Below are 14,970 nucleotides of genomic sequence, written 5' to 3'. Positions count from 1 at the left end.
CTTAGCCAGATGAAATATGGTCACCCTCAGAGAGGTAGAGACAGTTTCATAAAAGAGGCTTAAAAAAGCCAAAACAACAAAAAAACAACAACAAAAAAAAAACGATCGATCGAAATCAAGCTTCTTGAAACAATAAGCATTCAATCAGATTCTTCATAATTGTAACAGTAGGAAGCATTTTAGGCTTTGCACGCACAACACACACACATGCTCTGTTCGAAGGCTGACAAACAGAGGGAGGGAATGGAGGGGGGATCAAGTGTATGAGAATGCACTGAATTCAAATTTTGTTTCCCTAACCTACCCCCCCCCCCCCCCCCTCTCTCTCTCTCTCTCTCTCTCTGGGTCGCCCATATTATTCGTTTCCTGTCTCATTGTGGCTGGCAAAAGGAAAATTCTGTAATTGAGCGGTACAGAACATGTGCCCTCCCCACTCGAAGATGACAGATGGATTATAAAAACTTCAAAGGCTAGCATTTGGAGCACCAGGGGAGAGATGGTAGGTATTTGAACTATCATTCTTTACCCAGGAGACAATGGCTGCCTGACATGGTGCATACATCAAGGAACAGTGCAACTACACAGACATAATCTCTCTCTCTCTCTCTCTCTCTCTCTCTCCCCCTCTCCCTCTCTCTCTCTCTCTCTCTCTTTCTCTCTCTTTTCGCTATATATTTAACATCCTGTTATGAGCAACTTTCAGTCAAGTGCAGAAAACAAGGCACAGGGAGGGAGAGAGAGAGAGAGAGAGAGAGAGAGAGAGACAGAGAGAGAGAGAGGATAGAAAAGGATCAAGACTTACAGAAAGAAAGAAAGGGAGGACAGAGATGTGAAAAAGAGAAAAGAAAAACAGAGTCAGGAAGAAAGAAAAACAAAGAACTGACCTGAAGAGATAGAGAGAAAAAGAGAGGGAGAGAGAGAGAGAGAGAGAGAGAGAGAGAGAGAGAAGGGAGGGAGATGGATAGAGAAAGAGGAAAGAAAGGAAAAGAGGAAAGAAAGAGAAAATGAAAGAAAGAGAGAGAGAGGGTCAGGGAAAAGTGATAAAAGGGGAGAGATCAAGAGAGAGAGAGAAGGTGAGAAAGACAGAGAGGAAAAAAGTGAGACAGAGAGACAGAGATGGAGAAAGAGGGAGAGACAAGGAAAGAGAGAGGGAGAGAGAGAGGTAGGCCTCAGGTCTCATAGCGCTTAATACCACAGCACTCAGGTTTCATAAGCTTCATAACACACTTTCCATGCAGTCTTTATAAACAGCGAGCAGTGAGACACAAACGCGCCACACAGAGCGAACAAGCATCAGCATTTAACATCAGTGTGCAGCGGAAAGTATGTATTCATTTCAGAAACTATTTCATCTAATTATCCAGCTATGCAGGCTAGGGATAGCAGCACATTTGCACTCTGTGAGACCCTTCATAACAGAGCCGGTGCTAAGCGAAGAGCACTGGTGCCATCACTATCCCTCATCCTCTGCCTTGCTTTACTTATGGCTGTGATCTATTAAAAAAACATGGCCATCTGTCCAACTTCCTTCAGCACACAAGCAGCCTATGGGCAAACTACTTTTAATAATATAGAGACAAGACGCGTAGATGCCGCCACGCATACCTAATGGGTGAATATGGGACTAGGCCTGCAAATGATTGTTGCTTTCTATTAAGTAATGTCCTTGTCACTAAGAAATAAACTGAACAAACTAAAATGAAGAAACAAAACACACAAATATACTGCTGCTGAACAGCCCCAGCCCTTTAGACACAAAGGTCATGTCCATAGCGACAATTCCATTCTTGAATAGCTTTTAATAACCACCAGATAGAAACTGAGGTATAAGCATAAAATGTTATTCACTTCTAAGACCGAACTTATGGCAGGTTGGAAAACAATCCCTGCAGATTTTTTTCTTAAAAAAAAAAATTAAAGCATGTATGTATGTGTACATATTGTTGCTGTTGAAACAAAACCTTGTGTCTCCAAAATAAGAACTTTACAAGAGAAAAAAAAAACATATACTTTTAATGTAAGTCGATGGAACCAATTTTTTTTCTGCTACAGAAAAAAATCTGATGTCAATCATTGCAATAATGATCATCTATAACACATATAAACAACTGCTACATGCACTATATGTTTATACTAACACACACTAAGACGTCTGCACTTGTAAAGCTGGTTGACATTGAGCCTTGACTTTGCACTCCCAGAGCTGCCCTTTGACCTTTAGTTTGACCTCATAGAGCATGTGTCTGTGAATGCCCTCATGGATTTGCACTCTTGTATGCTAGTGTCTGCATGTGTGAATGTTTTTATGTGTGTATATATAAGCGTGTGTGTTTGTGTGTGTGTGTGTGTGTGTGTGTATGTGCGCATGCATGTGTGTGCGTGCCATCTGCAGCAGGGCTTGTTGTGTCGCCCATCCTCCGTGTGGTCACCTTTTCAACGTCCATCAGGATTTCCCACTTAATCCCATTGGATCATCCCATCACTGCTTAAAGGGTGTTTATGTGTAATGGATTCCATCTTCCTCTATTCACCCACCCAAACACACTCTCTCTCTCTCTCTCTCTCTCTCTCACACACACACACACACACACACACACACACACACACATATACATGCACTCTGCTTATTAATGTTGCTAATGTGTTCCATCAATCAGAAATATGATTTAGTGCATGATTTTTTTCTAGCTTCTACCTTTGAAATGATACTCATAATATGATTTGTAGTATAGTATAGTATAGTGTAGTTGAATACACTATAGTGTAGAATAGAACAGTTTAATATAGTATAGAACTGTATTGTGTCATCGCCACAGGCTTCACGCTGCGTGGGGAGCTTACTGGGATAGTCTTGCAAAGTAACTCTGTGAGTGTACCTCTCTTCCAGTTAAGGTGCTATTGCTAACACTGCTTTTGTTAACGTCCGATATATTTATGTGTTATATGTGCTTTACTGTGCTGAGCTGTGGGATAGTTAGAATGGGTGTTAATATCTACCATGAAGTGAAGTGGCAACTGGTGACCTTCCTATACTATCCTTGCAATTTCGCTTACTGTTGTCCCTTGCCGCCTGTTCAATAAAAGAGCATTTACCTGCGACTCTTTCTATGCTGATGCCACAGTATGCTTACAAAATAATGTATATTGCAGAATAGTATGCTTATGATTAGCGGTATCAAAGTTAACTTGTTAACACCATTAATTTTGTAAAGTCTTCAATGCATTTTCCTAATTTGACCCTTCAAAACATCAGTGGTTGCAGCCTGAAGCCCAGCTGCTTGCATTCTGTATGCTGTTATGAATCCATAACTGTACACCCATTCAAATACAATTTTTAAATGGTAACTTTCATTGGTGGATCTTCTGATAAACCAAAGTTGTTCCCAGCTACTATCATGGTGAATCTGTTAATCACTGAAATACATCAAGTTGCATCAAAAACAGCACTGGAGAATGCATTTTGAAGACTATGCTGGACAGTGCCTACAGGAAAAATCAATGCACAGCAAAGCTAACAAAGGAAATGTCAAAGTGGAAAGCTACAGTTCCCCTCAAAATGTAATGACGTCAGACATAATGTAGAGAGAAAATTGCTTATTGCTAATTGCTAGTTGGAACATGCACCCACTGTTCTTACTAGACATTAGTATTCAGTAAAACTTGAAACTGTACCTTTTTAACCCTGCATCCACACAATGAAATTAATGCTATTGAACATGAAGGAAAATGTATAGTATAGTGCAGTACAGTATAGTATAGTGTAGTATAGAGTATAGTGTAGTATAGAATAGCTGTATATAGTACAATTCTGTTGAAAAAACCTCACTATCACTGTGGTGACAAAACCACATAAGATGGAAATAGTAATTTAATGGTAATTTAAGGGAGGTGGAAAAACATTCTTAACTTTAATATGTTGCAATAGCAAGTAATTTTCTATTGGTTTCCTATTGGTACTGTCATTAAATGTGAACATAATGTAAATAAAAGTAGTATTTTTAAAGAGTGCCATTTTCCAATAGCACTAAAAAAAGAAACACATGGACATACAAGGTTTGGATATGACAGCGATAAACCTAAATTAAAACATTGTTTAAGAGGCGATAATAACAAAGTACACAGAATCTCACACTCAATATCTGGAGATCTTGAGAATGGTATTAATTTTCCACATCAGGTATCAGCCACCTTTCTCCTGATCATCCTCCATATTTTGCATCTCACTCTCTCAGCTCACCTCATCATGATGGCCAGCACTGTGTATGTGTGTGAGTGTGCGAGCAGTCTCCAAGCCCCTCCTTCCCTCTCATTACTAACTAACTGCGCTGTTTGATTAAGAGCGTGTTAAGGAAAGAAAGAAAAAAACACAGGCTGAACCTCCATAATTAAGATCACTCCCAAGATTACCCCCGACAACAAAAGCACCGAGAGAGAGGCGGACGAGCGCGGCAGAAAAAGAGGAACGGGGAAGAATGTGACCCGCTTCTCTGCACGCTAACGCCAGCCGGCCCCGGATCAATCATCCAGCCCAGCGGGACACAAGGACCCCCACGGCACACTCACTTGCGTTGGCACACACACCTTCACTGCACTCCCATTCGTATAGGACCCTTTAACACAGTCACACATGTACAGTAACTGTCCACCCTTCATTTATTTAATATCCAGACAAAGTGGCCATTAAGTACAAGTTATTCATTTTTCAGGAGATATTTCCTATGAGATTATATATAAGATAATCCACTTGCAAAAATATAGAGAAAATGGAACTTGAGACCTGGTAGAGCACCAAACCTGTCACCATCAGATAAACAGTACTTAAAGGAATTCAAGCTCCACTCTTGCTTCACATCTGAAAAAATCCACAGGTGTTTCTGTCCATTCATCCACTGTGAGATGACATCTCAAAACTGTCACTTCCTGAGAACATTTGCAAATCAATCAAAAATGCTGCTGGTGTTCCTAGAATAGTAGACTGTTCTGTAAACACCAGCCCAATCTCAACATCATTGAATGCATTTGGGATAAAAAAAGCTAAGACTGAACTTCTACAGGTGGACACTGAGTTTTAATTAGTCATTAAGTTTTAATATGTTTTCTGTTTTTATTTACTTCCCTTACTCTGAAAAAATTGCTTACACTTAACTCGTCCTTAATGGAAATTTTGACCATGAATCAAATGAAAGGTGGTCTCTGTCTTTTGCACAGTTGCTGTATATTCAGTATATTCAGTATATACTCTGGTACAAACACTGGCAAATTCAAGCAGATGCATACGCGCCCACATTTCGGTGGATAAAAGGGGAAAAACAGCAGATAAAAGGCAGCACAAAGATAGATGATCAGAATAAACTCAGTCCTAAATGAAGGAACTAACACACAATGGAAAATTAGACGCAGACAGCTTTCGTATGCAATAACACAAATGCATACACACTCATAAACACGCATGGGTGTGCACAAGGCCGCTGCAGGTGCTGTGGGACTCTAATGAAGACAAATAAAGGCGCGGGAACGCCTAGAAGTCCCATAATAACAAATAAAGATCAATACTGTTCAAGGGAGAATTATTAGCCAGCTTTGTGAGTTTTAGCCAAAAGCCTTTGGCTCTGATTTGCCCGTCTTGCTCATAACTTCCCTCGTTTCAGAATACGGCGCATCTTTATTTCTTTCTTTTACCTACCCCTCCCTCTGGCGACCCCCCCCCCCACAACACCACCCGGCCTGTACTGTGGCTGGGTGCTCAGTGAGGCATTGTGGGTTAAGTGGGAGGCTCAGAGGGATCATGGGAGGCAGCGGTGCCCCACCTGGGCCCTGAACCAGCCACCCCTGCGGTCAGAGGTCCACCTCCCTGACCATGCAGCCCCGGCGCCGCGCATTAGCCAGGCCCTCCTCTGCCTCCAAACTCAGCGCGGGAGGCCATTAATATAATCACAGGGATGTAGTGTGCGGCGGAGAGCCCCCGGGCTACAGCAATCAGTAGGGCAGAGAGAGAGAGAGTGAGAGAGAGAAATACATAAACGAAAGAAAAACTCTCCCAGAGCTTTCCTCGTCCAGCTATAGTGCCGAAACTGAAATGAGATCACAGCAAATCATCGCTCCAGTAGAGGATGGTGGTGGGACAAGGTGGGGGGGGGTTGTGTGTGGATTGGGTTTGAGGTTTTTTGCGCTTTAAAGGGGACCTCCCACGAAGGACTGATGGAAGGAGGGGGGGCATGGGGGCTATGAATCTTCCTCTCTGACTTTAGGTCTATTCTAGCTGGTTGATCTAGCGATGACTGGTCACAGTACCATCATCATGCAAATTTAAACAGAGACGATCTTTTACCCGCCTAATGACGGCCCACACGTACAGTAGAAAGTGTTAATTATCAACACCAGAGCAGGGGCCCCCTCGCATGCACAAGCCGTGTCGTCACCAGCTAAACCCATCATAAAAGTGTCTTTAGGAGCAGGCAATGTTCATGTAGCTCTGATTCAGCCATGTATCTGAATATAAGAGCTGAGTATTAGCAGAAGTTTCATTGTTTTTCACTAAGGAATGATTATACATCTCAAATATGTCCTGTACATCAAATGTCTGTGGGCACCTGGCTTTTTTCAAAATGTTTTTAATAAAGAAGTATGCTTTATGATAACTTGTTAAAGATGCCATTCGCTGCAAAACTTGGAGAACGGCTAACCTGTCTGGCCTTAAGAACACATAAGTTATGCACTTTATCCCCTTGTTGTGATGTCAGCACTCATGAGCATTCAAAGCTTTCACCTCTGTGAACCAGCTTTGGGCTGAAAGAGTTTAGCCCAAAGCTGGTTCAAAGAGTGCTTTTAGGCAAAACCTATACTTCAAACACAAGAGTATTGCAAAATATGCCCAACAAATAGCTGTTTTATGTACTTATATAATTACATACTTGAAAATGCAACTTCATCCAAAACATTCTAAAAGAAAGTAAGGTAGCCTAGGTGGGCAATACAATGATTTTCCTCATCACTGTGCTAAAACAAAATGCTTTCCTGAACATGTTGAGGACATCGTCAGTACTTAAAGAATGGTGAACTGTATCTTTCATTACAAAGAGAGCATAATTAATACTTTTTATCTAGATTTATATTTGCTGAACATAAATTATTTCACTCATACTTTTTGAGATAACCTGCCACCGTTAGGGCACAGAGCAAAAATCTTGGATCTGAAACTTCTACCACTGCGTTTTTGGCTGTGCATAGTATCCAATAGAGTGGGCAGGGACTCAAGGGAGGGAAGCCTAAATGATACCTCCTGTACACCATGGCTTGACCTTGGGAGCCTCGCAGTGATTTGGCTATTTTTGACACGTTGTAGCATAACTGCAGATACAGTCTGGGTACTGCATTCAAACATAGGCAAAAGTTCTTTCATCCTCATCCTGCTCTTCAGCCCAGCATAGGGAGGGGCGGTGATTGGATCATCCACATATGTCCGGGTTGATCCATACTGACAGCCTTATTTACCCAAACCGGGGCGAGAAAAACGAAGCAACTTTCCCCTCGCTCACCCTCTCTTCCCTCACTTAACTTAGCTTTCTCCCAATTACACCGATTGGCACAAACGCCATAACAAAGAGATGAAACAGGCAAAGTAAGAGACAGACAACAACGCCTAGTGATCAAGGCTAAAAAGAGAGAGGGAGAGGGAGAGGGAGAGAGAGAGAGAGAGAGAGAGAGAAGGGGGAGAGGGAACAAAAACAAAAACAGACAAGAAAAGGAAGGGGAGGGGGCTGATTTGCGAAAATCGTCTGAGATTGCAGGAGATATGTTAAGGGTAAGCTATAGCAGGAGGGGGAAGGAAGCATCTTAAGACTTTAAAAGACGTGTAAAGGAAGCCGCGCGTCAGGGGAATTCTCTCCAAGAGGCCTTTTAAAATTCACCTCGGTAATAACACAGATAAATAAAGGCAAATTCCCCAAAGTAAATACTGTTTAACTCTCACCTTCAGCAGCAGTTACTTAAAACACTCTTCACAGGACTGACAGCTCTCCACAAACAAAGCAGCCAGGCTGCTACAGTATAGCGATGGCAGGTGAGATGTATGTGTGCATAAGAGAGCGAGAAGGAGAGAGAAAGAGAGAAGGATGTGTGTCTGACAGAGAGAGTGAAAACGGCAGCCATTCCTTTGGAGGCCTACATCAACATTATTTCATGTTTGATATGATAATTCCGATCCTTGATCCAACTTATCTAAACAATGCCATGAATTTCTCGAAAAGCCTTCAAGCTAACCTTCTACTGGAAACAGTAATCCATAAGATAAAAACTTTGTTTTTTCTTGATTAACACCTACATATGGACACCCACACTTCAGATCTCCTCTTAATAGTAACATACATTAAGATGCAGTTATTTATTAGTTTAATAGTTGTTAGTAGATCATTTAAAGTACCAACTGATAATAAGAACTTGAACACGTCTCACTCTCAACAATAAATGTTGGTTCTTTGGAATGATAGCAAAGAAGAACCACTTTTGTTTCCATGAAGAACATTGTATTGGATTGTTCTTTAAAAAAAGAAACATTTTTCTAGGTAAAATGAGGATCCTTTTATAAAGGTTCTTTGAGTACTATTTTGCCCTATAACAGTTTCTTTTTGTGTTATTTTGCCTTATAATGCCTTGCATGTTCCTCTATGTCATGAATGTATTTTTATACGTTTTATTCAAACAAAAAACGCCTTAAAAACAACAAACAAACCTTAGCTGTTTTAGCTTAGTTGTTCACACTGTGAAGAACTCTGACTCGGTAAGTTTATCTAACCTGGCACATCATATCAAACCACTTTGAATGAGTCTGCTTGCATTTTAATTTAATTATGCAGAAAGTTTGGAAAATCTGTGGAATTCTCTTTTAAAGAGCCTTCGCATAATGTAAAGGTTCAAGATCATACAACCAAACACCATTTAGATTTACATTAAATTCTAGGACATTGCAGAACATTCCAAAAAAGTAAGACATTAGATAGTGTGTGTGTAATATAATGTCTGAATATGTGGTAGTGTATATGTGTACATGTGTCATTCTCTCACAATCACAGTAGCATTTTGATGTCTCCTTCATACAAAACCTCCTCAGAATGCCTCGTTCAGCTATAACGTTTCTGGACCGTCGCTTCCCCAAACGCACACAAGGCTTGGCATGACTCAACCAGACAAATATACACATACCTATATACTTAATATTTGTTCTCAAAAAAACCCTGCTAGCGTGTTGGCACACCCGTGTGACACTGCAGGCCTGAAAATGTGGATTGAGGAGGGAGCCTCTCACAGAAGAGCATGTGTTCAAAGCTTGGAACGTTCATTAACATTCAGACCTACTTATTTACTTTTGCTTTGCCAGAAAAACAGTGATACTCTATTAGAACTCTCAGTAGGGCAAAAAATCATGTTTAAGATGCATGGTTAAATGCCATGTTTCTTTTTTTTTTGTTTGTTTGTTTTTTTTTCAACTTAAATTAGATTTTCAACTAGGCACTTGAGAGAAAGACATGCTTATATTTAGGTATATTAACGATAAAGTAACAAAAATGGAATCAGGAAAAACAAACCACATTAAGTGAAGCAAGTGTTCAAAATGCTCAAGGTTTTGCATAATTTGCTAAATGAAACATTTACTTGGATGTTTTTAACTTGGGACAGAATACTATTAACAAACTGCACTGTTGCATCATACTGTATTGCATTGTGTTGTACTCTATTCTCTTCTATTCTATTCTGAACTGTTCTATTCCACCAAGTTCTTTTCTATTCAATTCTGCCCTATTATACTCTGCACTACTCTATTCCACTAAATTGTGTTCTATTATATTCTGCTCTATTCCATTATATTCTATTGGATAGTACTTTATTCTATTCTATTATACTCTGCACCCCTCTATTCTATTGAATTCTATTCTGTCTACTCAGCACTGCTCTATTCTATTCCACTCTATTCTATTGTATTTTCCTCTGCACTCCTCTTTTCTATTCTATTCAACACTGTACTACTCTATTCTATTCTATTCTTAGACAGCATGAGTGTTAAGGTCAGATAAGTAGATATAGACCTGCTGTCCTCATGTTTCACTTCAAAGCTCAGAGAGTGATGTGGCGAAGCATTAAAGAGCTTTGCAGACAGCCGGTCATTTCACTGACTGCTATCGAGCAGCAGCTATCACCACTGCCACACACACACGTCTCTAGCAGCTTGTTCAAGAGCACGGCGCAGATACGTTAAGTACATCACCCCCTCTTTCTGTCAACGTCTCTATCTTTCTCTCTTTCTGCCACCACTCGCCTCTGTTCCTCTGTAAACCATCTCTATTTCTCTCTCTCTCTCTCTCTCTCTCTCTTTCCCTCCTCCCATTTCTCGTCTGTCCTCACATCCTCTCTCTCTCTCTCTCTCTCTTTCTCTCTCTCTTTCTCCTGCTAATTCACAGGGTCTGATCTGTCTGTGCGGCTGGAGACGCCAATGCTATCATTATCAGCCAATTCAGCCAGCCGTTAAATGGTGGAATCAGGAGACATTTGCTCTCCTCCACTATCGCTGTGACATCATTACCGGGAGAATCAACAGCACAAGCACTCTGACCGTGTGTGTATGTGTGTGTGTGTGTGTGTGTGTGTGTGTGGACTGTGTGGTGCTTTTGCTGGTATAAGCAAGAATGTGCCTAAATGCACAGACAAGGGATGGTGTTTTAAGTTGGGGGTGCCAAAATTTTAGGCAGCATACACAATTGATGTTCACAGCAGTGTGATGCTATATGATATGCTCTCTCTTTTTCTCTCTCTGCTATGATGTGGTAAGAGACAATAAACATACAATTGATATATCAAACCACTGATGGTCACCCTGCTCACTCTCAACTACTCTGAATGAACTGTATGCAAATAAGCTGAGCAGCATCCAATCAGACTGCTGATATATGGTATTCTGTCACACTCACACTGGTACTCTGAAGATTCAACATGATCTTTTGTTTTGTGTGAGGTTTGATTCATTGGAACAGAAAAAGCACCACCAGTGCCACATTAAAAAACTACTAAAAACTATGTACAATTGTTTTTGTTCAATGTTTCACATACTGTGCTGCACCGAGTCCAACTCAACAGGAGTTATGCTCTATTTGCAATGAAACATGCAGTTGGCCAGTTTTCTTTAAGGCCTGAACAGCATATTTTAATGTAATTTAACACACACAATAACAATAAAATATCAACATACTGCCCACCTCTGTTCCAGCACACATAGAGCAGGAGATATAATGGCTGAAAAAAGTATTTATTATTACAATAGCTATATTTTTTATGTTTACAAACCAATAATAGATTGCATTGAGTTTCAGAACCTGCCTAACTTATACACCTGCTTATGTTTATGTTTTAGTGCCATACCCCCAAAGCTGAAATAGCTGAAGAGGAAAGTGATTTACAAAAAAAAAAAGGTTGCATTAACTTAAAAAGTGCATGCATGGCTCCTTGAAAATCTATAAATAAATGTATAAAATTGCATGGTCATTGAAAATGTATAAATTAAAATGCAAACTTCACCCTAAATCAAGAGGTTAGGTTTTTAATATGCTCAGATTAATATTATATATCTCTTTAGTAGCAGCAGTTACACTATTCCAACAACTCCCTTCCTGCATCCCTGTGTGTATGTATGAATGTGCATGTGACTATGTATGTGTGCAACATAAAGGGAGATGTTCAAGAAACATAACAATAATAAGGGCCTACCTGTGAGATAGAAAGGCTGTAGCAGAGAGTCAGCAGAAATTTCCCAAGTGAAGAACCTAGGGAGAGAGAGAGAGAGAGAGAGAGAGGCAGAGAAAGAGAGAGAGGCAGAGAAAGAGGGAAAGAGTTAGAGAGCCGTTTGCCCATGCAGGCTAAATGACAGCTATGGCACTTCTGCAGTTTCTTTTTTCATGTCTCCTTCCTGCTCTCGCTGACTCTCTTTCCTCTCCATAACATCGCTCTAATAGCCACCTGTGAACCACGCAGCCACATGATCCACTCGGAGGCTGCTGCAGAAGTGTCACCCCTGTGTCTCTGGCCCTCTCCTCCTTCAAGGATAAATCATCATCGTTTAGCTAATATCCATTTTTAACCTTGCTCTCTGATTAACAGCACCCATCCACAACCCCCACACACCACCCACCCACCATACAAATCCCCCACCCTACACTGCTGCTAAATGGCTTTCCACTATTTTTATATTGCTTTTTTTTTTTTTTTTTTTTGCTTTCACTTTTAAATGATAGGTCCTTCAAAGGCAGGACAAATAACATTTCATTAACCATGACTGTCACGTCGGATTGAAAGTGCCACTATCAGCATTTTAACCTTCACCTGCTCGAGTCAAGGAAGAAAAGAGAAAAAAAAGGAAACGACATGTGTGCTTTAATTAACCAATAAAACAAAATACCCTCCCAGCTCAAAACAAGAAGGAGAGTAAAAACAGAGGTTATGGAATACCAAGCGTATGCACTCTAGGAAACAAAAAAAAAAACTTTGCCTTTGCAAACATTAGGAACATAATGCACATGCAATAGGTAACAAGTCATGCTGACAAAACATGGCATTAAGTGCAGAGAAAGACAAAATTCAGGCCAAAAAAGAAACAAACATTGCACTCTGGATCCAAACAGCCCGGCACTCGTCTAAAATCTGACTGCTCATGATTAGAAATTGTCAAAATATTTGTGACAGAGGAATTCCGACAGGCCCATCTTCGGCGAGTAACAAGTCGAGAGAATGAGTGGAGACAGAAAACCTAAAATCCCCCAGGCTAAAGAAATCCAGCTATTGTAGTAATAACCCGTGAGACCTGGCTGGGAATGTACAGCTTTCAGAAGCACTTCTCATCCTATTTGTAGCACAGCTACTGATGTGTGTGTACGTGAGTGAGCGAGTGAGTGAGTGAGTGAGTGTGTTTCTATGCGCGTGTGTGGATGTGTGAAAAGAGAGAGAGCACGTGTAAAGCACAGGTCACTTTGCTGCTCTTGCTCTTTTAAACATCACTATTTTTTCCAACTTCTCCCAACAAATACTCGCGGGGGTCTGCCCATAATTCCAAAATGCATTTTTTTCCCTTCCTCTCCTCTATATTTTTTCCTCTTTTTTTGTTCCACAAGGCAAGTTTCATTAAAGATCCAATTATGCAAATCAGGTCCTGAAGAGCCAGTTGAATATGCAATATAATAGTGTACAGTAATAGTTCAACACAATATACGGCATCAGGGGCAGATTTACGAGGCAACATAACTGCTACGCCTCCATCCTTTGGAGAAAACCTCTTGATCATAATTAAAGGTGCAGGGGCCCTCTTTACTCTAGTCCCAGCAGCCATCTTTCTCGGACCCCTTGAGGGGGGACCCCGTGCCCACGCTGTGGGGGCCCACCCGCCAGGGTTGTGACCCGGAAACGGCTCAAGAACAGGCATCATTAAAGTGCCTCAATTATCTTGGGACGTCTCTTAGCGCATATGCCCATTTCCTTGGCTTGGCCATCAGAGGTATCTAGCGCTATCTGTGGCCTCCCTGATATTTGCCTGTATTTTATAAGCTCTGGCGAGAATGCAAACTAGCATAAGCGCTACACGCCCAGGGCTGTTGATTGACAGACAGTTGCCTGGTTGCGCAAAAGCCCTTGTCTGCCGAGATGACATGGCTGTAATTTTGTGCTTCTCACCCGCTCCGTGGCAACTCATCCTGTCACCCTGCCACGCACAGCAAATTTATATAAACCAGCTTTTAAAAAGTATGTCCTCTAAATTCAAGAGCAATGAGTGTGCATACACTCTTAAAAATAATGATGACAAACTGGTAAATGTGCAAGGGTGAAGAATCTTCACATAGTTTAAAGAACCTCCATGTAAAGGTTCCATACAATTAAAATTTTTTCTATACTGTACATCAAAGCCATTCAGAAAAATTCCTTTTCAAGAGTTTAGAACTGGAGCACTAAATGACTAAATGACCAAAACCAAAACATTGGCTGGTGAAGGTGGATGACAGAGTGATTAGGTTGACTATCATTGACTAAGGGACAAGGTCCAAATCGAGGCTGCTTCTCTCAAGGCTGTGTAAACCCAAACCACTGTACACACTCTGCTACCGAGTCAATGAGCAGAGCGACTGCACTCGGGTCGCGCCACAGGACATCCCTCCAAGTCACACCTCCTCACACAAACTGTCCAGACGGTGAATGGCTGCAATCGAGGTCCATACATTTTAGTTCGTTTTCACACATCAGAAAGGATCATAAAGGCTCATAAAAAGTGTACACTGCAGTGCCTACACTGCTCAAAACTGTCCACAATGTTACATGATTTTTGAGAGGAGAGTTCAATACAGTGCTGGATAAACTGTTTCATGGTCACCTAACAACGGAGCACTTACAAGTGTAAACCTAATAATTTGGCAACCTAAAAAATGGAAAAAGTATGAAAAACAAACAAAAGTTTGGATTAAAAAGGACTTTATTTATGTATTTATTTTTTAGGGTTGGGGGCTGTGCCACTTAATTTTTAGGGTTGGGGGCAAGTGCCACTTAATTGGTTCTGAACTATTTAAAATATCACACTCAGTCCTAAGAGCTTCAACCGTATTCCATCAGATGTTTATGTATATGCTCTCTGTATGATAAACCCACACTTCTAAATTCCCACTCTGTCCGTCATTCAAAACAGAACAGAGAAGAATGGTGTGTGTGTGAGAGAGAGAGAGAGAGAGAGAGAGAGAGAGAGAGAGAGAGAGAGAGAACGAAATAGCGAGAAAGAGAGATTTCTGCCCAACCATTCTCTTTCTCCCAGAGGAGGGAATTAAGAGGATGGGGAAAAACTTACTTGAATATGAAACATCTGTACACATCTGTTCAGCTCTATCATCTGCGCTCAAGCTAGATTTTTTAGCATGATGCATGCTTATTCTGCATTTCTACATAGTATTCCTGAAA

General features: G+C 40.9%; 1 protein-coding gene across 7 annotated transcripts in view; it reads right to left on the bottom strand.

The window, feature by feature from the left end:
- Positions 1-14,970, bottom strand: part of znf536 (zinc finger protein 536) — a 252,111-nt gene that overhangs the window by 232,018 nt on the left and 5,123 nt on the right. For all 7 annotated transcript variants that reach the window (XM_017703620.2, XM_037534421.1, XM_017703619.2 and 4 more), the window contains one exon: positions 11,752-11,807. The gene's annotated coding sequence lies outside the window, so the exon portion shown is untranslated. The remainder of the gene's footprint in view (positions 1-11,751; positions 11,808-14,970) is intronic.

This window comes from Pygocentrus nattereri, chromosome 25, assembly GCF_015220715.1.
Source record: "Pygocentrus nattereri isolate fPygNat1 chromosome 25, fPygNat1.pri, whole genome shotgun sequence".
Classification (NCBI taxonomy): Eukaryota; Metazoa; Chordata; class Actinopteri; order Characiformes; family Serrasalmidae; genus Pygocentrus; species Pygocentrus nattereri.
This window is presented reverse-complemented; position numbering and strand designations above follow the sequence as displayed.